General features: G+C 45.9%; 1 protein-coding gene and 1 pseudogene across 1 annotated transcript in view; one reads left to right on the top strand and one right to left on the bottom strand.

The window, feature by feature from the left end:
* ARMH1 (armadillo like helical domain containing 1) overlaps positions 1-24,706 on the bottom strand; it is a 56,635-nt gene that overhangs the window by 1,717 nt on the left and 30,212 nt on the right.
* On the top strand, positions 843-1,433 carry LOC136397265 (large ribosomal subunit protein eL15-like; annotated as a pseudogene).

Raw genomic sequence — 24,706 nt, 5'->3', positions numbered from 1 at the left:
GAGATGTGTTGCAGAAAACGAGAAAGGGTCAGAAGCAAGGTAGACAGAGGTCTGGAGAAACTTTAGGTTCTCATGAAACATTTTTGAGCCCTTCTTTGTGCTGAGGACAATAGGTTTGCTTTGCACTGTTGTCCCCATTGTACATGAGAGGGAAGGAGGCTCAGAGAGGTAAAGTACTTTGCCTAAGGTACCACAGCTAGGAAGTAGGGGAAGCTAAAGGGAGGAAAGAGATTGTCAATTTTGGTGCAAATAAACTCATAAAAATTCTCTATAGATCATTTCTTACATCAGCGCTTACTTGGGGCCCTGGCCTATTGGCTCAGCGATAAGAGCATTGCCTGGTGTGTGGAAGTCATGGATTTGATTTGATTCCCAGTCAGGGCACCCAGGAGAAGCTACCATCTGCTTCTCCACCCCTCCCCTTTCTCTCTTTCTCTATTCTTCTACCACAGCCATGGCTTAAATGGTTTGAGCGAGTTGGCCCCAGGTGCTGAGGATGGTTCCATGGCTTCACCTCAGGTGCTAAAAATGGCTCGGTTGCCAAGCAATGGAGCAGTGGCCCCAGATGGGCAGAGCATCGCCCCCTAATGGGCTTGCCAGGTGAATCTTGGTGGGGGTGCATGCAGGAATCTGTCTCTCTGTCTCCCTGCCTCTCACTTAATAAAAAAAAAAAAACAACAAACAAAAAAACACTTACTTGGCATAGCCAGCACGATTCTGAAGGAGCCCTCCTAGGACCACCTTGTGGACCCTGACATAGTGCTAAGTACAAGCATGAGCCCACTATGCCCCACTGGCTCCCCACTTCACATGAAGTGAACTTGCCTTTGGGTTAAGTCAAGATGGGCTCTAACAAGTACACCCAGGAGCTCTGGGGGAAGCAGCAGGCCAATGCAGTGCCCTTCCTTCTGAGGGTGTGCTACGGGACGTACCACCAGCTCTCTGCTCTACAGGTCCCTGGTCCGACCTGGCCCGGCCTGATAAAGCATGCAGGCTGGTATGAGGCCAAGCAAGGTCATGTCATATATTGGATTCCTATGAGCCATGGTGGCCATAAACACCCTGTTCCTAAAGGTGAGATCTTCAGCTAGCCTGTCCATCATAGTGACCAGCTAAAGCCTATAGTCTGTTGCCAAGGAGTGAGCTGGATGCCACTGTGGGGCTCTGAGGGCCCTGAATTCTTATGAGGTTGTTGAAGATTTCCCATACAAATTCTTTGAAGTTATCCTCATTGATCCATGAAGCTATCAGACAGAATTCTGACACCCACTGGACCCCCAAACCAATACACAAGCACAGGGAGAAGTGAGGGCTAACACAAGGGCCATGGCCTTGAAAAGGGTCACAAGTTCCATCACACTATTGGTGGTTCTCTCCACGCCGCTTGGAGAAGGCGCGGTATGCTCCGGCTGCATTATTGCCAATGTAAGTAATCTTTGTAAAATTCTTACCCAATCAACAATCTATGAGAGTCAAAAGCAAACAAACAAAGGGAAGAAAAGATTTGGTTAGGAGGGAGGAGGCAATTAGAATTCATTGAAGGGATTTTCTGGAGCTATTTTCCAGTCATTCATTCCTCCCAATATTCGCCGACCCTGTCCAATGCCTACTGTGCCAGGTGCACAGCAGGGTAGCAGGCACTGTAAACGGGGCCAGTAGGCTGTGGGAGTGCTTGTGAAGATGGGGACTCTGCATATCTTTGTAAAGAGAGAGGAACCATAGAGAGGCAGAGCTACAGTGGGCAGGGTGAGATGGTAATGCCGTAGTACACCATGGTACACCCATGGTAAATATTACTCTGAACACACGTGCTTGTTACATGGTGACAGGACTTGGAATTGTGCTATCTCCAGCACAGGAGCCAGGAGAGGCCTATCTCTCCATTCACTCCTGGGAAGACCAGACTTAGGCAAAGTTCTTGTTTCCCTGACTAGCTCATTTGTATAGCAGAATGCAATATAGACACGGAACTACTGCACTAACAGTATTAGCTGTTTGAATAACAAAAATAAAACATTTATTTCCTTGTTTGGGATAATTCTCTACAAAGCTCTTGTTGGTAGATACAAAGGCACCCTAGGTGTTGGGGGAATGGCCAGCATTTGGGAAGATGGGCATGGCAGGAGTGTTAGGTTTTTGTTTCTTTCAGAGAAAATAAATCTTTTTTTTTTTTTTTTTAGAGACAGACAGAGACAGAAACAGACAGGAAAGGAGAGAGAAGGTGAGAAGCATCAACTCATAGTTGCTTTCACTTTAGTTGTACTAGTTCAGTTGTGCATAGATTGTTTCTCATATGTGCCTTAACTGGGGCCATGCCAGTGTCCCCTTGCTCAAGCCAGTGACCTTTGGGCTCAAGCTAGTGAGCTTTGGGATCATATGGATGATTCCCCCACTCAGGCTAGCAACTCTGAGTTGACGAGCCTGTGCTCAAAGCCAGTGAACTTGGAGTTTCAAACCGGTGATCTTCATCTTCTGGGTTGATGCTTTCTCCACTGCTCCATCACCAGTCAGACAAATCTCTTATTTTTTACTAAAGATTTCCATGGAGAGAAATACAGAGAAATTGGTGGTGAAAATTTTTTTGAGGCTTTCCTTGGGAAAACTCAATATTTGGTTTACCATAAACATGCTTGATCTGTCAACCCCAACCCAGGCTCCTAGTGTCCCAAAGGTAAGAGAACGCTCAGGTGCACTACCCACAGCATCTAGCTGAATCCTTTGGCCTCCCCAGGGGTGCACCTCTTAAATAAGGTTGTTCTGAATCTGCTTCTCCCCACCCCACCTTAGGGCAGTGGGTTGGGGGCAGGATGCCAACAGTGCGGGACTGCTGGCTAACCTTACTTATACTTGGGAGAATATTTCAGTTCAAAACTGCATATTTCAACTCTGGCCAGTTTGCTCAGTGGATAGAGCATCAGCTTGACATGCGGACATCCTGGGTTCAATTCCCAGTCAGGGCACACAAGAGAAGCGACCATCTGCTTCTCTCCCTCTCCTTTTTCTTCTTCTCTCCCTCTTCACCTCCTGTAGCCAGTGACTCAATTGGTTCAAGCATTGGCCCTGAGTGCTGATGATAGTTCAGTTGGTCTGAGTGCATCTGCATCAGGTGCTAAAAATAGCTTGGTTGATTCAAGTATCGGCCCCAGACAGGGAGATGGGCTGGGAGGATCCTGGTTGGGGTACATGTGGGAGTCTGTCTCACTATTTCCTCTTCTCACTTAAAAGAAAAAACCCTGCATATTTTCCTGTTTCCTAGGGTAAAATACACCTTTTCCAAAAATCCCTGTCACAGAGTTTTCTGATGGAGTGGCCATAGCACAGGAATAGACATCTGTCCTGGAGATATGCAGTCAGTTAAGGGGAGAGTGGTTGACATGTACTTCAGATCCCATGTCTTTCCTCTTTTACTACAGGTTTCTGTTTGGGAGCTTGCCTTATTTCCAAACTCAAAGAGAAAGTTTCCAATATTTCATTAATTAATACAATGTTTGGCTTTGACTTGTGGTGGTGCAGTGGATAAAGCATTGACCTGGAATGCTGAGGTTGCCAGTTTGAAACTCTGGGCTTGCCTGGTTAAGGCACATATGGGAGTTGATGCTTTCTGCTTCTCCTCCCTTCTCTCTCTCTCTCCTCTCTCTCTCAAAAAAGAAATAAATGAAAATCTAAAAAAATACAATGTTTGCTATGGTGTTTGTTTGTTTGTTTTTGTAGATAGCTCTTATCAGGTTGAGATTATATTTTTTCAAAGATTTTCCAACAAGATGACATATATGTATTTCTAGGTGACATATTACTCTTTTTATATACTTGTAGATTCAATTTACTAATATTTTATGTAGGATTTTTGCATTTGTGCTCAGGAGTGGTACTGGTGTATAATTTCTCCTTTGCATGCTGTCATTGATGGATTTGCTACTAAGATCACACTAACCTTACAAAGTAAATTAGGGCATGTGTTAGACTAGAATTTTTTTCAAAGCTATCTGAACTTATGGAAAAATTAATTACTGATTCACTTTCTTTAAGGTTTAGAGGACTACTTGTGTTTTCTATTTCTTCTTGAGTCTGTTTTCATAAGATATTTTTTAGCAGTTTTTATCTAAATTTTCAACATATTGAAAAAAGTTGTGCATTATATCATCTTTTTATCATTTTAATGAAAATAGCTTTATAGTGATGTCACCTTTTATATTCTCTTTTTTATTGATTTTGAGAGAGAAAGACAGAAGGAGAGAGGGTGAGAAGCATCAACTCATTGTACATTTTAGTTGGTCATTGATTGCTTCTCATGTGTTTTGACTGGGGGACTCAAGCCAAGCCAAGTCAGTGACCCTTGCTCAAGTCAGTGACCTTGGACTCAAGTGTTTCAAGCCAATGACCTTGGGATCATGTCAATGATACAGCACTCAAGCCAGTGACCTCACACTCAAGCTGGTGAGCCTATACTCAAGCCAGATGAGCCCATGCTCAAGTTGGTGACCTCAGGGTTTTGAACCTGGGACCTCAGCATTCCAGGCTGTCGTCCTATCCACTGCACCACCACTGGTCAGGCACCTTTTATATTCTTTATATTATTCATGGCTTTTCCCTTTTTGAATCAGTTCCCTTTGCCCCCAGGTCCCACAGGGTTAACACAAATGGATGTTTGCTCATGCAGTGGATTGCATTACAAAGAGAAATATGAATCTCAGAGGACATCTCAGAGAACCTGAATGTTATATAATAGTCAGTAAACATCTCTGCCTTTTGCTCTAATGGGGGAAATTATCTTTATTTTCCAAAGCTGTTTGCTAAACAAAATATCCTTGAAAAGACAGTCTGGAACAAAGAACAGTTGGTACTTCACCTACAATTCATTCAGAAGACCTGATGCATCACATGCCACGAATGCTCACTTCGTAAGACTAATTATAGATTTTGGAAAGGGGAAGGGGTTGTGGCCCTTCCTTCACGGTGGGGGACAAGGGGCCACTGGTGAAGCAGCTGGTAAAAGGAACTGCATGCATCTGTTAAACATATAGGACGGGTCTCTGCAGAAGACTGCTGTCAGCTCTTAGAAACTTTACTTGCTCAACTCCAGACTAAAGTATGTCCACTCTCCCTCATAAAAAAAAGAAAGGCCCTGGCCAGATGGCTCAGTGGTAGAGTGTCGGCCTGGCATGCAGGAGTCCAGGGTTCAATTCCCGGCCAGGGCACACAGGAGAAGCGCCCATCTGTTTCTCCACCCCTCCCCCTCTCCTTCCTCTCTGTCTCTCTCTTCCCCTCCCGCAGCCGAGGCTCCATTGGAGCAAAGTTGGCCTGGGCGCTGAGGATGGCTCTATGGCCTCTGCCTCAGGTGCTAGAATGGCTCTGGTTGCAACAGAGCAATGCCCCAGATGGGCAGAGCATCGCCCCCTGGTGGGCATGCCCGGTGGATCCTGGTTGGGCGCATGTGGGAGTCTGTTGGACTGCCTCCCCGTTTCCAACTTCAGAAAAATACACAAAAAAGAAAAAACAAACAAAAAACTCCAAAAATATGATATGTAACAATGAACATGTGCATGATTTACAACCTTGTCAGAAAACTGTTATTGACACCCATCGACAGCCCAGCGGCCTGTTTCCCAGAGGCAGAGGCCGGGGTGGCAGCTGGCAGCCCCATCCTATGTCTCACACTCTGCACACTCCTCTCTCCTGCCTTGTGCTGTAAACACCGCCAGAGGGAGGAGAACTGACTTCCCCACTCTGGGACTCAGAGTGTCCTCTGGCAGGAAGGAGAGGACCAGTTTTGGCTGGTGTGTAGCTCAAAGGAAAGGCACCTACAGGCTACCATAGAGAGAGAAGCCCATCTCCCTAAAATTTCCCCTGTGCCAGATCCTGGGGGTCTCCCATCCAACTATCCAGGCTCCAGAGCCATGGGACACATCAGGGGGCTCAGTCTTAAAGCCACAAAGCCAGTCTTGTCTCAGCCTGTTTTATTCCCAATCACGGAGTCAAAGATTCATTCCTGGCAGAAGACACCCAAGGAAAGCCTGTGCTACTCCTTTCAGTGTTTGGTGGCACTTGGGGACAGGCCTTCTGGGGAAGCCCCTTTCATCAGTGGACCAACCTGATTCAGAAACAGCAGCTTCATTTAGAAACACTTCTGCCCTGGCTGGGTAGCTCGGTTGGTCAGAGCATCCTCCTGAAGCACAGAGATTGCTGGTTTGATCCCCAGTCAGTGCACATATAGGAATAGATCAATGTTCCTGTCTTTCTCTTTCTCTCTATCCTTAACTCTCTCTAAAACCAATAAAATACATTAAAAGAAGGAAAAGAGCCTGACCAGGCGGTGGCACAGTGGATAGAGCGTCAGACTGGGATGTGGAGGACCCAGGTTCGAGACCCCGAGGTTGCCAGCTTGAGCGCGGGCTCATCTGGTTTGAGCAAAGCCCACCAGCTTGGACCCAAGGTCACTGGCTCGAGCAAGGGGTTACTCGGTCTGCTGAAGGCCCGTGGTCAAGGCACATATGAGAAAGCAATCAATGAACAACTAAGGTGTCACAATGAAAAACTGATGCTTGATGCTTCTCATCTCTCTCTGTTCCTGTTTGTCTGTCCCTATCTATCTGACTCTCTGTCTCTGTAAAAAAAAAAAAAAAAAAGAAGGAAAAGAAACACTTCCTATGACTGGCCAGCCACTGCTTCTAGGCTTCCCCTTTTGTCCAGGTCCCCCAGGGTAGTCCTTGCAATCCCAGCTCTTCCCCCACCCCCAGCCGCCAGTTGCTCTAATTTGATTCTAATTTGGAACCAAAGAGCTAGCAACATGTGGAAGAAAAGGGAGCATCACACCAAGACTGCCTGGCTTCCCCCCCACACTCTCCCAGCTGCACAAAAACATAGCCTGGGATGCCTCTAGCTGCTTGGCAGCCACGGCCTGTGCTGGCTGGTGTCTGAAATCCCCAAGTCTTTCTCACTTGGCATATCCTGACAACACTCTAACTGACTGAACTACCCAACCAAGGTTAACAAATACTTACTGAGCATCTTCTCCATGTTAGACCCTTGTGCCAGGGCAATGAAGAGGACTAAGGTACAATGCCTGCTCTCAAGGATGACATAGTCCACTGGGAACCCAGTAAGGAAACGGGCATTTATGATGTTGTGTTATAAGAGCCATGGGAATGCAAAGGAAGCCAGGGGGTGGGGGATTGAGAATGAGAAGGCTTCCTTGGAGAAAATAACACATGAGCTGACAAAGACATAGAGAAAAGGGAGGGACTGTTATGAAGACTGTGGCAAGTGCCATGTTGGAAAGTGCATGCCACTCTTGTGGCCAGGCAAATAGGAACATTCTGATTGGGACATAGGGTGTTGGGACAGCCAAGCCTGTGGAGGTAGGCCAGCCCCAGCTTCTGAGGGTTTAGCACATGCCAACCACCCTACAGAACAGGTGTTTTCTCATCTTTCATTTCAAAGAAAACCTGAGACTCAAAAAGGGTGAGTAGCTTGCCTGAGGTCAAACAGTTAATAAGTAGTAGAATAACTCTGTCAGGTTCCAAAGCTCATATTCTTCACTACTAAACTAGTGGAGGATCAGGAAAATAGACTGTGTGTGGGCACCATACTAGAGAGATGGAGATCGGTTTAGAGGTGAGAAATGCAGAGACCTGAGTTACAGAACAAGACAAAAGAGGGGACATATTTGAATGATATTAAGGAGTTAGAGTTGATTGATCTTGTTGGAAGTTGGCTGAAGGTGGAAAGCAGGAAGAAATGACAATTGCCCCCATTTCTGGGCGGTTGGGTATTTTTCACTGAGGTTGAAGCCTGGGAAAATGCAAGGTTTGGAGCTGGAATATCAGGAGTCCAACTCTGAACATGGTTAGTGATATCCAAGGAGAGATGTCGGGAAGGCAAATGGAAATGGGTCTGGAGCGCAGGAGGGAGGTCTGAGCTGTAGGGAGGTCACTCAACCACTCTGCCTGTCAGCCAGAAAACATTAATAGCATGTCTACCTCATCTGCTTGTTTCAAGGATTAAATGAGTCAAGAGCTAGAGCAGTACTTAGCATATAATACTTTATGTTATCCATTATTATTTCCATCATTATAGGTGGTAATGAAAACCATGGGAGTGGACTAGGTACCACAGAAAGAAAAGAAAGAGAAGAGGACCTGTGCTTGAATCCCGAGAGAAAAGGAAAGGGAGTGGTGGAGAAAGAGGGATGTGCGAAGGCCTGAGAAGCAGCTCCTAGAAAGATAAGAGGCAGCCAGGAGACAGGGGTCTGGAAGGAAGAGAAGAGGATTCAGGGAAGAGGGTGGATCAGGAGAGTTTGTGCCCAGTGAGGCTGAGAAGCAGCTCGGCAGGGCCCATGCTCATTCATTTGACAAATACCAACTGAGAAGATGTGTCAGCTACGCCGGTGCTCAGTGACTGGAACAGCAGCAAACAGCACAGATGCAAGGAGCAGGCCACTGACACGCAATGGAAGCTTTAGTGCAAGAGGAAAGATTCCTCCAATCCAAAGAGGAACTACAGCCTGTTAGCACTGGAAGGAATCAATGAGGTGATCACCTGTCTGATAGATGAAGAAACCCGGAGTGACTTGCCCAGGAAATCACAGTAAAAGAGGAGACAGAGCTGCAGCAGCAGGCTTAGTATTCTTTGGCAGAAGGAACTTTAGAAATGGGATTGCACCTGAGAATTGCAGCTGTGCCATGCAATCATTTCCAAGTCACTCAGCACTGATGAGGTTTGTTTTACAATTCTTTGCTCTAAGAGCCTTGGAAAACCAGTGTCCAGTTCTTTCTCTTTGCTTCCAGACAAGACTGCCACCTGCTGGCCACAAGTGAGAAGTGCGCTTCAGTGCGTGTTCATACGCACATTTGCTTCCTTTGCTGGCAGAAAGAGAATATGTTTAGCTATTATTAGTTGCACTATTGTAAGGCGGAAACCTGTGTCAGGCATCTTCCTGATCAACTACATTCTATTCCTTATTTCTGTACATTTCGCCACCTCTTTTACCATATCCAGTTCAACACCCAATGTCGAAACATTACAATTATATTTAATGCACTATATAAAAAAAGCCAAGCAACAAAGTAATTAATGTTATGTGCTCTGGTGTTATATGAACTGCTTTGTGTGTCTTCCACTGGTATCTGCTCTTCTGAGCAAGGCTTACACCTAATTGCTTTTTTAACTGGTCCTGACACTGGGGTCAAGCATTAAGGGGAGACAGTACCAGGCCAGGACAGACACAGAGGTTTTGAGGGCCAGGCAAACTGGGAAATTAGAAACAACTTTTTCCAAGAAGGGCTTTGTATTTAAAAATAGTCTGGATCACTGTATAATGCTAAGTAAATTGTTGCAGTTGAAGGGCTCATATAATTTTGGGGGAGCTGTAGTGTTGGTGGCTCAGTGGTAGAATTCTCACATAATTTTAGAGAAATAACATTTCCTGAGAAAAGATTTAGCAGATTTTTATATGAAACTATCCTTTAGCGTCAGAGCCTTGTGAAACCCATATGGACAGAATGAAGACTAGCGGTTTCTGAGGGGAGGGGACGGGGAACAAATGATTGTTGGTACTGAGCTTCCTGTTGGGGTGATGGAAATGTTTTAGAGCTGGAGGTGTTGGTTATGCGACACTGTAGACGTGTACTGTCACTGAACTGTTCATTTAAAATCATTAATCTTGTTATGTGAATTTTACCCCTACTTTAAAAATGCTTTTATGAAGAAAAAGTAAATCAAATCTGTAATGAATTCCTAAATAAGTCATACTTCTTAGTATTATAAATCTATCTAACATCACAAAACCAGAAACCTAAGGAACATCAACAATGATGTTTTTGTCTATCAGCAGTCTCTCCAGGTCTTTGGGGAAGAGAGGTCACACATTCAAAGACTTCCTCATGTCTGTCCTGTCTGGTCGCTTAGGGCCAGTGTTTCCCTGCACTGACATCTCTAGAGAATGCCACTAGGTTGGTGCAGGGCAGTCGGCTCAGCCATGCACCCTGCTGTTGTACTTGGGGCTGAGAAGCCACACTTTCAATGTCACTATTTGGAACATATTAGTAAGTCTTTATTACTAATATAGTCCTTTTATTAGTAAGTCTAGCTACGCCTAGGTTCTAGGTTAATTAGACAAAAATTTTATTCTCCAAGTGACCATTTTTCCAAATTCACAAACATTTCCATTTTACCATAAACTAGTTTCTTATATTCATTTGTTAATTTTTCAGAGAGAGAGACAGAGAGAGGGACAGATAGGGACAGACAGACAGGAAGGGAGAGAGATGAGATGCATCAATTCTTCGCTGCGGCACCTTAGTTCATTGATTGCTTTCTCATATGTGCCTTGACTGGGGGCTACAGCAGAGCAAGTGACCCCTTGCTCAAGCCAGCGACCTTGGGCTCAAGCCAGCAACCTTTGGGCTCAAGCAAGTGATCATGGGGTCATGTCTATGATTCCTACGCTCAAGCTAGTGACCCTGCGCTCCACCTGGTGAGCCTGAGCTCAAGCCAGCGACCTCGAGGTTTCGAACAACCTGGGTCCTCTGCATCTCAGTCCGACACTCTATCCACTGAGCCACTGCCTTGTCAGGCTTCAGCACTATTTATTAGATGGTATGTTGGTTTTAAAATATGTGCCACTAAGTTTTTAGTGTGTTTTCTTTCAAGAGCTGGAGCCCAATTCTTTCCCCCTTGAGTGTGGGCTGGACTTAGTGAATGTCTGCTAGTGATTAGAGTAAAACGGAAGTGACAGAGTACAACGTCTAAGGTTAGATTACAAATGACATTGGGGCTTTCTCTACTCTTTCTTGGACTACTTGCTCTGGGAGAAGCCAGCTGCCATGTGGTGAAGACACTCAAGTAGCCCTATAGAGAGGTCCATGTGGTGAAGAACTGAAGCTTCCTACCAACAATCAGCACTGACTTGCCAGGTGTGCGAGCAAGCACACCAGGAGTGGGTCCTCCAAGCCCTATCTTGCCTTTGGGTGGCTGCAGCCCCTGCTGACCATTGATTGAAACCACATGAGACACTTGAGTCAGAACCACTCAGTGAAGCTGCTCCCAGATTCCTGACCCACACAAACTATGTGAGATAATATTTATTTATTTTTTGACCACCATGTTTGGGGTAATTTGTTATATAGCAATAGGTAACAAATATAAATAGACTGATTTAACAGCTTTTGTAGACTCCTGCAAAGTCTGATTATAATGGCTTTTGCTTTGTTTTCATAGCAGGATTGTAAGGAATCTTCATTTGTCTCTGCCCAAGGTCTGTGTAGCTGCAGGGCAGGCAGAGGCCCCCGGTAAGGGAACCTGCTAGACATCACCATACTGCATGGACTAGACTGCCCATCCTCAAGAAGGGGGTGGGGAAGGTGGGGCAGAGAAAGGGAGACCAAGGACCACAGAAGGGGCCAACAAAGGGCAGGAAGGGGGTACTGAGGGGTAGAGAGTCTGAAGTCCCTGAAAACTCTGAAGTTCTGGCTTCTTCCAATTCTCTTACCAATACAACCAACAGGAACTGCTATAAACTTTACAAATATTTAAAGAAACATATTTTCAGTAAATTGGTAATTTGGTGAATTGGGCACTTAGCAAATTAATCATTTGGCCAATTTATTTTTTTTTTTTAAATTTTTTATTTTATTTATTCTTTTTTTTTTTTTTAGAGAGGAGAGAGACAGAGGAGAGAGAGACAGAGAGAGAGAAGGGGGGAGGAGCTGGAAGCATCAACTCCCATATGTGCCTTGACCAGGCAGGCCCAGGGTTTCGAACCGGCAACCTCAGCATTTCCAGGTCGACGCTTTATCCACTGCGCCACCACAGGTCAGGCTGGCCAATTTATTTTTGGTAAACGTACACTTGGTAAATTAATTTACAATGAATGGTCTGCTTCTGATGAAGTCAAATAGCAATTTTTATGTTCCTTAGGTAACAATGTATTTGTAAAAGATACTAATATATTTACATACACATATATAATTCAAATCCCCGACAGAATTCATTAATTTATCCTTCCAAAAAACTTTATGACTTTGAAATTTCTCTTCTCTAGGAAGGGAGATGGTGAACGAATACTTCTGTGGCTTTAGACAACTTGTCATGATTAAGTCCCTGAGTGTCACTAATTACTGGAATAGCAAGCCTTCCTGGGGGGAAACTGCCATTTTTCACGTCACAGCAATTATAAATAGAGATGAGTTCCAGGCAGTCCACTCTGGAGACGTCCTCCCTTAAATTTTGGCTCGCTTAGGTTAAGTGGGATCATTGTTGAAAGACATTCTAAAATCTTTTTTTTTAAATAATTAATTTTAAAAATTCTAAAATCTTAATTCTATGAAAACTAAAAACCTCTCAGAACTCAGTGGATGAAGATATCAGTACCCTTTCCCCGGTTATTTTTACTGCAAAGTGAAGAACAGACAAGAACGGACAACCGCAGTCTCCGCAGTGGGGACTGGAAAGCGCGGCTGGGCGCACTGGTCCCGCCCCCACTCTCTGTTAGGAACCGGGAAGGGCAGGGTGATCCCAGAACCTCTCACACAGTGCTCCCTGACCCACCCCTCCTCCAGGGGCAGTGTCATTTTAAGAAACCCTGCTTCGACAGACAAACATATTTCAGGAAACCGCATTAAAATATTGAGACAGGGGAGAAAAAGGAAGAAAGAGAAGCTTATCCCATTTGGACAGACACTGAACTACCACCACGCATGTCCGCCCGCTTCCACTCCTCCCACTGTTTTAAAACTTGGCCACAAAATTATCTGACCCTCCTCTCACTGAGATGTGGAGGTCCCTGTGCTTCCCTTCCAGCTGGTCAGGAAACGAGGCTGTGTGACTTACAAGGCTAGGTGAAAAAAGGCCACGCAGCTTTGAGCTGGAATGCCTTGGAATCTCACTCCCTGGAAAGGCCACAGGTAGGCGCTGCTGTGAACAGTCCAGCCCTCTTCTGCTACCAAAGGCTGGGACTCGGGGTGAGGCAAGTGAGGCATTTGCCTCTGATGCAAAATTTAAGGGACATGCCAAGAAACTCAGTAATCTTTTTAAAAAATGAAATTTTTTAACATATCAAAAATTAATGCAAAATAATTTATGACAAACAGCATATCAAAATGTTAAGCAAAGGCCCTGGCCAGGTAGCTCAGTTGGTTAGAGCGTCATCCGAACATGCCGAGGTTCTGGGCTCTATCCCTGGTTAGGGCGCATACTGGAATCACCAGTGACAGCATGAATGGGCGGAACAGCAAATTGATGTTTCTCTCTCTTTGTCTCTGTCTCTATGCCTTCTTCTCTCTCTAAAAATATATATTTTTTAAATTAAGTAAAAACAGGATCGGTAAGAGTGCTGTGGGGAGCCATTATGGAGTTTGAGGCAAAAGGATAAGTAAGTAATAGTGGTCCTCACTAGCTTCCCTCTAGTTCTAACTGTGGCCCCCAGCTGTCTTCCGGGTGAGGAGCCAGACATCACAGAGCAGAGAAAATCCATCTTTTCTGAATCCTGTTCAAAATACAGTGGTACCTTGAGATACAAATCTTTCTTTTTCTTAGATATGAGCTGCGACTCGGTCTGTATTTTTGTTCAAGATCCCAGCAAAATTCCGAGATACGAGTGTGATTCGGGAAGCTGCCGCTAGTTGGTGCGTTGGCGCACGGATCCAGTATTGGCAGCACAACACGAGCATCTCCTTCTTTCTTACGTGTTACCCGCAGAATCAAGTCGAATCTCGTGCACTGTACTCATTCTTGCATCATTTTGCATTTTTTACTTTTTTTTTTTTTTCCGAAGCTGGAAACGGGGAGGCAGTCAGACAGACTCCCGCATGCACCCGACCGGGATCCACCCGGCATGCCCACCAGGGGGCGATGCTCTGCCCATCTTGGGGCATCACTCTGCCGCAATCAGAGCCATTCTAGCGTCTGAGGCAGAGGCCACGGAGCCATCCTCAGCACCCAGGCCAACTTTGCTCCAGTGGATCCTTGGCTGTGGGAGAGGAAGAGAGAGACAGAGAGGAAGGAGAGGGTGAGGGGTGGAGAAGCAGATGGGCGCTTCTCCTGTGTGCCCTGGCCGGGAATTGAACCTGGGACTCCTGCACTCCAGGCCGACACTCTACCACTGCGCCAACCGGCCAGGGCTTTTACTAACTTTTTGTGTGTGCTATCATGGGGCTGAAGAAAATGAGTGTAAAGGACAGTGGTGAGAAGAAGAAGAGAATGATGTCGATAGAAGCAAAGCAAGAAATAATAAAAAAAACATGAGCGTGTTGTACGAGTGATTGAACTGGCAAGGCTGTATGACCGCAATACATCTACAATTTGTACCATCCTTAAACAAAAGGATGCCATCAAAAGCACAAATCCAGCGAAAGGGACTATAATTCTGTCCCAATTAAAAACAAATATCCATGAAGAAATGGAGAAGCTTCTGCTGGTGGGGGTGAAAGAGAAAGAGCTGGCAGGAGATACAGTGACCGAGACTATAATATGCGTAAAGCCATGTATTATTTACAGCGACTTGAAGAAGAAAGAACCATCAACCTCAAAAGAGGCAGCAGAAGATACGTTTAAGGCAAGTCATGGCTGGTTTGAAAATTTCAAGAAGAGAACTGGCATCCACTCAGTGGTGAGGTATGGTAAAGCTGTGAGGGCCGCCGTTAAGGCAGCTGAGGAGTACATTGCATCTTTTGCTGCGCTTATCACAAAGGAAAGCTACATCTCCCAACAGGTGTTCAACTGTGACAAAACAGGATTGTTTTGGGAAAAAATGCCCCGGAGGACTTTCATCACCAAACAGGAGAAGAAGCTGCCAGACCATAAACCCATAAAGGACCGTCTGACCCTTGCATTGTGTGCAAATGTTAGCAGTGACTGTAAAGTAAAGCCACTGCTAGTGTATCATTCAGAAAATCCTCGAGCCTTTAAGACTCACAAGATTCTTAAAGAAAAACTGCAGGTTATGTGGCATGCCAATGCTAAGGCATGGGTTATGTGGCAGTTTTTTATTGAATGGGTAAATCTCGTCTTTGGTTCTGCAGTGAAGAAATATCTTCAAGAAAATAAACTCCTGATGAAAGCATTACTAATCCTTGAAAATGCTCCAGCCCACCCACCTGGTCTTGAAGATGACATTCTCGATGAGTTCAAATTCGTGAAAGTCCTCTACCTCCCACCCAACATGACTTCAATCTTGCTACCTATGGATCAGCAGGTCATTTCCAACTTTAAAAAGCTTTACACAAAGCACTTGTTCCGCTGCTGCATTGAGATGACTGAGAATACAATTCTAACCCTTCCAGAGTTTTGGAAAGATCACTACAACATCGTGATATGTTTACGCATTATTGACTTGCCATGGCAAGAGGTTACAAGAAGAACCTTGAACTCGCCATGGAAAACGTTATGGCCTGATGTTGTTGCAGACAGGGACTTCGAAGGATTCGAACCAGAGACCGAGACCGAGGTAGAAGCGGAGGAGATTGTGTCCCTCAGAAAGTCGATGGGTCTGGAGGAAGATGATGGTGATGAAAACAAGCTTGTTGAGGAACATGAAGAGGAACTCTCAACTGAGGAGTTGAAGGAGCTACAGATGATGCAACATACGGAGCTTCTGCAAGAGATTAGTAGTGAGGAGGAGGTAGAGTCGGAAGAAGTGATTTCTACAAGTGAAATTAAAGACATGCTGACAATGTGGGAGAAGCTTTCAAGTTTCAATGAAAAGAAACACCCATAAAAAGTTTCAACTGGTTGTGCTTCAGTAATTTTTAATGACACTTGTTTGTCACATTTCTGTAACATTTTAAAAGGCAGGCAAAAGCAAACCTCTTTGGGTAGATTTTTATTCAAAAGTCCTGCAAATGAAAGTGCCGAAAGTGCAGCCAAAAAGGCAAAAACAGGTGATGATTAAATGAAAGATATGTAATGATAAGCTTAGGTTAAGTTTAAAGTTAAGAAAGTGCATTTTTTTTACAATTAAGTTTTTTAAATTTTTTTAAAATTTAATTTAATTTTATTTTTTTGTATTTTTCTGAAGCTGGAAACGGGGAGAGACAGTCAGACAGACTACTGCATGGGCCCGACCGGGATCCACCCGGCACGCCCACCAGGGGCGAGGCTCTGCCCACCAGGGGGCGATGCTCTGCCCCTCCGGGGCGTCGCTCTGCCGAGACCAGAGCCACTCCAGCGCCTGGGGCAGAGGCCAAGGAGCCATCCCCAGCGCCCGGGCCATCTTTGCTCCAATGGAGCCTTGACTGCGGGAGGGGAAGAGAGAGACAGAGAGGAAGGAGGGGGGCGGGGTGGAGAAGCAAATGGGCGCTTCTCCTATGTGCCCTGGCCGGGAATCGAACCCGGGTCCCCCACACGCCAGGCCGACGCTCTACCACTGAGCCAATCGGCCAGGGCCTACAATTAAGTTTTTGTGGTTTCATTTTAAGTAAAGAAAGTGCAGTTTTAGTTTTGTTTAAAGAAAATCCAGTTTTAGTTTACATTTAGTGTTAAGAAAGTGCAGTTTTAGTTTAGGTGTCTACAGTGCCTGCATCCCTTCCTCCCTCCCTCCTCCTCCGCCATTCACCTCCGTTAGCTGCACTCGTCTGTCTCCAAGGTAAGAATACAGAACTAAATAACACTTTTTTCTTTTATTTCATATATTTTGTTATGCATTGGTAAAGTATACATGTGTGTTTCTTAATTAATAACATGTCTTTTTTCATAATTTAGGATGGTTTGGGGATGTTTCACAGGGCTGGAATGAATTACATCTATTTCAGTTATTTTAAATGGGAGAAATTTGTTTGATATGAGTTGACTGACTTACGAGCTCGGTTACAGAACAAATTAAGCTCGTGTCTCAAGGCACCACTGTAAATAAAATAGTGATAATTTTATGACACCAAATGTGGGATGGTTTGTTATGAGTAATAGGAAACCAGAACACCCACCGTCTGCTCCTGAGGCCTTACTGCCTCCTACCTTCCTCCAGAAACCTCTTCTTCTTCCTTCTCCAAACCCCCTTCTTTGGCCCTCAGGACTCTCTGGAAACAAAGGGTCATTTAAGATACATGGCCTCCACTTAGCCATTTGGACCGAAAAAACCAGACGTTTCAAATTCTATTTCCAATATGACGACTATCAGTACAAATTAGGGCATACAAAATTCAGTTGTCCGAATTCATTCATTTAACAATATGTATCTAAAAGCTTAATTTTGCCCTTACTGTTTAGGCACTAGGGACACAATAAATAGTAAGCAAAGAAGACGAAGTCTCTGCTCCTCTGGAGCTGACTTTGTAACAGAGGACAAGTAAACAAAGAAACAAACAAGGTCATTTCTGAAGAAGGTTTCAGTGCTACGATGTGATAATATGATGAAGAGAGACCTTACATGGGTGGTGAGAGGGAATGAAAGTGATTTAGAGAGAGTGGTCAGGAAGGTCTCTTTCAGAGGTGACATCTGAGCCAACACTTGAAGTTTGAGAAGCTGTCCATCAATCCAAGGTCGGGGGAAGAGCCTTCCATGCTTCATTGGCCATGGCAGGTGTTTGGATTTCAGTCTAGGTGAAAGGGGAAGCTACGGAGCGACTAAGTCACTCTCTAGCGTATAGTTTAAAAATAATCATTCTGGTCCCTGGCTGGTGGCTTAGTGGATAGAGTATTGGCTGGGCGTAGGATGTCCTGGGTTCGATTCCTGGTCAGGGCACACAGGAGAAGTGAGCATCTGCTTCTCTCCTGGTCACTTTCCCCTTCTCTCCCTCTTCCCCTCCTGCAGCCAGTGGCTTGATTGGTTCAAGCGTGGCCCTGAGTACTGTGGATAGCTTGGTTGATTCGAATGCATTGGCGTCAGGTGCTAAAAAAATAGCTTGGTACTCGAACATTGGCCCCAGATGGGGTTTCCAGGTGGATCCTGGTTGGGGCACATGCAGGAGACTGTCTCACTATCTCCCCTCCTCTCACTTAAAAAAAAAATCATTCTGGCTGACTTTCTGTGGGAGAATGGATTACAGAAGGCCAGAATGAAAGGAGAAAGGTAAGTTAGGAGACAGGATGGTGGATTAGCCTAGGCAGTGGTCAGCAAACTCATTAGTCAACAGAGCCAAATATCAACAGTACAACGATTGAAATTTCTTTTTTTTTTTTTTTTTGTATTTTTCCGAAGCTGGAAATGGGGAGAGACAGTCAGACAGACTCCCGCATGCGCCCGACCGGGATCCACCCGGCACACCCACCAGGGGCGAAGCTCTGCCCACCAGGGGGCGATGCTCTGCCCCTCCGGGGCGTCGCTCTGCAGCAACCAGAGCCACTCCAGCGCCTGGGGCAGAGGCCAAGGAGCCATCCCCAGCGCCCGGGCCATCCTTGCTCCAATGGAGCCTTGGCTGCGGGAGGGGAAGAGAGAGACAGAGAGGAAGGAGGGGGGCGGGGTGGAGAAGCAAATGGGCGCTTCTCCTATGTGCCCTGGCCGGGAATCGAACCCGGGTCCCCCGCACGCCAGGCCGACGCTCTACCGCTGAGCCAACCGGCCAGGGCCTGAAATTTCTTTTGAAGGCCAAATTTTTGTTTTGTTTTGTTTTTACAGAGACAGAGAGAGAGAGAGTCAGAGAGAGGGATAGACAGGGACAGACAGACAGGAACGAAGAGAGATAAGAAGCATCAATCATTAGTTCTTCATTGTGCATTGCAACACTTTAGTTGTTCATTGATTGCTTTCTCACCTGTGCCCTTGACTGCTGGCCTTCAGCAGACGTAGTAACCCCTTGCTAGAGCCAGCAACCTTGGGCTCAAGCTGGTGAGATTTTGCTCAAACCAGATGAGCCTTGAGGGCCAAATTTTTTAAACTTCAACTATATAGGTAGGTACGTTCCTTATCGAGGTAGTGCCTGCATGTGGTATTTTGTGGAAGAGCCACACTCAAGGGGCCAAAGAGCCGCATGTGGATCGCGAGCCGCAGGTTGCCAACCACTGGTAGGGTGATCACAATGGGGACAAAGGTAAGCAGAGATAGAGCCTGGGCACTGGGCAAGGATGAGATGGGGTGGGAGATGAGAAAAAGGAGGTCATATGGTATTCATCCTACACCTTTGATCTGAGCATTTGGGTTGGTGGTGGTATCTTTTACTGAAAATAGGAAAAAAAACAGGTTTTGGGAAGAAAACCAAGAGTTCTATTTTCACTGTAAGCTTCGGATGTTTATTAGATGGAGATTTCAGGGGAGAGATAAGGGTTGTAGAAACAGATTTGGTGTCTGAATATATAACATATGTATTATATTTAAAGCCATGGTGGGATTAGACAAAAATCACACAGGGAGAAGGTGTTAGTAAAGAGATAAGTATGCTGACCCAACAGTCTGGCAGAGAAATAGGAGAAACTAGCAAAAATGGCAAAACCAGCAGGCAGGAGGAAATCTGGGAGCAGTACCACAGAAGCCAATAGAAGAGAGTGAGCTGCTATTGACCAACTGGGTCCGAAGTAGCTAAGAGATCGAGCAGGAAGGAAATAGAAAAATGAGCAGCTGGAGGGGAATTTGGGGTCAAGGAGGGGTATGCATCCTTAAATACTATAATTGAATTTTACCCTTTTGGGAGGACATGTCTTTTTTTTTTTTTGAGGGTTTATTTATTTTATCTTTTTAAATTTTAAATTTTTCATTTTTTTACAGGGACAGAGAGTGAGTCAGAGAGAGGGATAAATAGGGACAGACAGACAGGAATGGAGAGAGATGAGAAGCATCAATCATCAGTTTTTCATTGCGACACCTTAGTTGTTCATTGATTGCTTTCTCATATGTGCCATGACTGCAGGCCTTCAGCAGACTGAGTAACCCCCCGCTCGAGCCAGTGACCTTGGGTCCATGCTAGTGAGCTTTTTTGCTCAAACCAGATGAGCCCGCGCTCAAGCTGGCTATCCTGGGGTCTCGAACCTGGGTCTTTCCGCATCCCAGTCTGACACTCTATCCACTGTGCCACCGCCTGGTCAGGCGAGGGTTTATTTTTTTTTGAGAGAGGAAGGAAATGAGAGAGAGAGAGAGAGAGAGAGGGAGAAAGAGAAAGAGAGAGAGAGAGAAACATCAGTTTGTTGTTCCACTTATGTATGCATATTTATGCATTCATTGGTTGATTCTTATATGTGTGCTGCCCAGGGATCGAACCCACAACTTGGCATAATGGGACAACGCTCTTGAACCAACTGATCTATCCAGCCAGGGTGGGGCACATGTCTTTTAAATCTCTTTTAATCCTTAGATCACCAAGGAGGGCGCTGGATTAAGATGGGAGATACAGAGCGTATCTGCACGTGGATAGAGATGACTCACCAGAAGACAAGAGCACGGGGAACTGCAGAAAAGCCTGAGGGATGTGCCTCAGAGAGCAAGCAGAAGTAGAGGAGGTGGTCTGTGAGGGACAGGGACACTGTTGTGATGGGGACAGCAGAGCACGTGGGTCAGGCAGGTTGGTAGATTTGGGGGTGGGAAGGTGGACTTCTCAACAAAAAAGGAGGTGAGACAGTTGCTGGCTCCTCTGTCACTGACGCCTGGCCATGGAAGGAGTCACCAGGCCCTCAGCCTCTCCGCCTCCCATTTTCACTGGACTCTGACTGAGAATTCCACTTTCCCTGTAGCCTTCTCAGGGGAAGGAGGTCCCCGCACTCCACCACACACACAGCATGGGAGGTTGAGTGCATATCCTTCCTACTCTCCTCCTTCCAAACCATTCATTTTTCTCCTCAGTACAAACAAACAGAAACAAAACTTCAGTACTTGGCAGAGTATTGGCACATCACAGATGTTTAATCAATATTTGTTTTTAAAAAACAAACAAACCTTGCCCTGGCAGGATAGCTCGGTTGGTAAGCACAGAGGTTGCCAGTTCGATTCCTGGTCAGAGCACATATAGGAGCAGATCGATGTTCCTGTCTCTCTCTCTCTTCCCCCTCTTCCTCTCTCTAAAAATCAATAATTTTTTTTTAAGTGAGAGAGTCAGAGACAGGAAGGAAGAGAGATGAGAAGCACCAACTCGCAGTTGCGATACCTTAGTTGTTCATTGATTGCTTTCTCATATGTGCCTTGACTGGGGGGCTCCAGCTGAGCCAGTGACCCCTTGCTCAAACCAGTGACCATGGGCTCAGGCCAGCGACCATGGGATCATGTTGATCATCCCATGCTCATACCAGTGACCCTGCATTCAAACTGATGATGTCAGGGTTTCAAATTTGGGTCCTCAGAACCCCTGGTCAAGGCTCTATCCACTGTGCCATCACCGGTCAGGCAATAAAAACCATTAAAGAAACCCCACAAACCAACCCTGCCCTTTTAGGGTTAGTCTATTCAGCTATACTACTCGCTTTTCTTGGTCACAGGCTTCTCCATCCTGACTGTTGCCATCATCCTTGGCATAAAGGGGAAGCTTCATTTTGGTCTTGCGACTGGGCATCCTCAAACTCAAGAGAAATTCATCTCTGATCCTCTCCGGTCACCACTGTTAGACCACATCTCAGACCATTCTGCGCTTCCCTGCCCTGCCTGTGGAGTGTGTGTAGAAGCCGAATACTGTATTCTCTCCCTCAAGCTCCACTCCACCCCCTGTGTGAAACAGTCCCTCCTCGTGGACAGTCATTCCATATGCATTCTCTATATTCCAAGTTACAGGAAGACTATTTTGAAGTGCCTTGTGAAAAAGAATAATTCATTTATTCTACAGACATTTCTAGGGACCCTGTTATGAGTCCAGCATATTTGAAATTATTTTGAAGTACAGAGTTTCGCTGTGCTCACACAAGCACACATCACACCAAAAAGGCAGTGATAAAGCTTTGTGCTCTGCCTGCCTCAGTGGTACTTGTCATGTAATAAAAGCACAGGGACCCTAACTTGGGCCTGATGTGGGAAGTAGCCAAGCCAGTTCCAACTTGGGAGGGGTTCATCAGCATGAATGAAGCTAAGCCATTTTTCATAAATTTATTCAACAAACTTCTATGGAGCACCCATTTTATGTCCCAGACTCTGAGCTGGAAAAAGAGATGAGTGAGACCCAGTCCCTGTCCTGAGGTTGCTCACAGGTCTAGAGGAGAAAGGCACACAGGCAAGTAGTCACTAATGGTGTGTATGTGCAGTACTCACTCACTCATTCACTCAGCAAACGGATGGAGGACCTAACATATGCTAGGGCCTATGCTGAGGACACAAGGCCAAAAACGATGTGAGTTGTAACTGAAATTGTGCGCAGTTTATGTAAAGGGCAGTTACCATTCTGGAGACAACTGCGCCAATGGAGGAGGTCCTAGAGGGGAGGAGGGGGAGGGTGGTACAAGGAAGGAGGGCTGGCGTTCGGGCAGGGGTGAAAGGCAGGCCAGGGAAGACCTCAGAGCAGAAATGCTTAAGCTAAGAAGGGATGGGTGAGTGGGAGTGGTCATGTCTGCTACTTGGAAGTGGTGTGGGGGAAGGGAGGTCTCACTGCCACCCCATTTCGTCTCCTCGAGGTTATTTTTTATACTATTATTATTTTTTTAGATTTTATTTATTTTTAGAGAGAGAGAGAGAGAGAGAGAAGGGGGAGGAGCAGGAAGCATCAACTCCCATATGTGTCTTGACCAGACAAGCCTGAGGTTTTGAACTGGCGACCTCAGTGTTCCAGGTTGACACTTCACCCACTGCGCCACCACAGGTCAGGCTCCTCGGGGGTGATTTCACTGCCAGGTCACTCCCTTGGTTCAATGCTGGCGACAACTTTTTTATTTTCTTTCTCTCTTTCTTCTTTCTTTCTTTCTTTTTTTCTTTCTCTCTCTCTCTCTCTCTCTCTCTCTCTCTCTCTCTCCCTCTCCCTCTCTCCCTCTCTCCCTCCCTCCCTTCCTTCCTTTCTTTCTTTTTTTATTTTTAGAGAGAGACAGAGACACAAGAACTTTAATCTGTTCCCATATGTGCCCTGACTGGAGATCAAACTGTCAACCTCTGTGCTTCAGGACGATGCTCCAACCAACTGAGCTACCTAGCCAGGGCTTAATTGTTGTTATTTTTTAAATTTATTGATGGATTTTTAGAGAGACAGAGAGAGGGAGAAAGAGGGGAGGGGTAAGGGAAGTATTCATTGGTTGTTCCACTTAGTTGTGTATTCATTGGTTGCTTGTTGTGTGTGCCCTGACCAGGGATTGAACTCACAACCTTGTTGTTTCAGAACGACACTCTAACCAACTGAGCTAACCAGCTAGGGCCAGCGACGACAACCTTCTGACCTTTACTGAGGTGCCTCTACCACTCCACCTCCTCACTCTGTCACTGGCAACACCTCCCCAGCTAGGAGATTCTGCTCTAGCTGGCAGTTCCTTCCTTCCTTCCTTCCTTCCTTCCTTCCTTCCTTCCTTCCTTCCTTCCTTCCTTCCTTCCTTCCTTCCTCCCTCCCTCCCTCCCTCCCTCCCTCCCTCCCTTCTTTCCTTCCTTCCTTCCTTCCTTCCTTCCTTCCTTCCTTCCTTCCTTCCTTCCTTTCCTTCTTTCCTCCTCTCTCTCTCTCTTCTTTCTTTCTTTCTTTCTTTCCTTCCTTCCTTCCTTCCTTCCTTCCTTCTTTCTTTCTTTCTTTCTTTCTTTCTTTCTTTCTTTCTTTCTTTCTTTCTTTCTTTCTTTCTTTCTCCTCTCTCTCTCTCTCTCTTTTTTGACAGAGAGACAGAGAGAGGGAAAGGTAGGGACAGACAGACAGGAAGGGAGAGAGATGAGAAACATTAATTTTTTGTTGTGGCACCTTAGTTGGTCATTGATTGCTTTCTTATATGTGCCTTGACTGGGGGGGGGGAGCTACAGCAGAGCGAGTGACCCCTTGCTCAAGCCAGCGACCTTGGGCTCAAGCCAGTGACCTTGGGCTTCAAGCCAGTGGCCTTTGGGCTCAAGCCAGTGACCATGGGATCATGTCTATGATTCCATGCTCAAGCCAGTGACCCATTGCTCAAGCTGGTGAGCCCATGCTTAAGCCAGTGACCTCGGGGTTTCGAACCTAGGTCCTCCATGTCCCAATCTGACACTCTATCCACTGTGACACAGTCTGGTCAGGTTCTTTCTTTCTTTTCTTTTTTTTTAAAATTTAAGTGAAAGGAGGGGAGATAGATTTCTGCATGCACCCCAACCAGGATCTACCCAGTAAACCCTGTCTAGGGCCAAATCTCTGCCCATCTGGGGCCATGCTCATGACAGAGCCATCCTCAGTGCCCGGAACCAATGTGCTCGAATCAATTGAGCCATGGCTGCGGGAGGAGAAGAGAGATGGAGAGAGAAAGGGGAGCGGGAGGGGAGAAGAAACAGATGGTCACTTCTCCTGTGTGCCCTGACTGGGAATTGAACCTAGGACTTCCACACACCAGGTTGATGCTCTACTACTGAGTCAACCAGCCAGGGCCTGGTAATGGCTTTCACAAAGCATTACTTCTCAACATACGAGGTCCCTATACCTACACATACCTGCAGAGATCAAACAAATACAAAATTGACAATGTTGCTGAAGGAAAAATATGACTGACATTCAATTTCAACACTGCCTCAAAAAATAACCAATAGTGAAAGTGAGCCTTCAGAACTTTGTCTGTCTTCCCCAGGATCTCACTTGCACACCCGAACCCCAGTATCACCTGCTCCTTCTGTCCCTCCCACACTTCTTGGACCTGAGTCTCAGCCTGCCATTCTGGACACAGGATCCCAATAGGTACGAATGTTCAGATCTTTCCTCGCTGTCCTGGCCTCCTTGGCCCCGCCCATTCCCCTTTC

This window comes from Saccopteryx leptura, chromosome 3 (assembly GCF_036850995.1).
Source record: "Saccopteryx leptura isolate mSacLep1 chromosome 3, mSacLep1_pri_phased_curated, whole genome shotgun sequence".
Lineage (NCBI taxonomy): Eukaryota > Metazoa > Chordata > Mammalia > Chiroptera > Emballonuridae > Saccopteryx > Saccopteryx leptura.
Note: the sequence above shows the minus strand (reverse complement) of the source record. Positions and strands in the feature narration are given on the sequence as shown.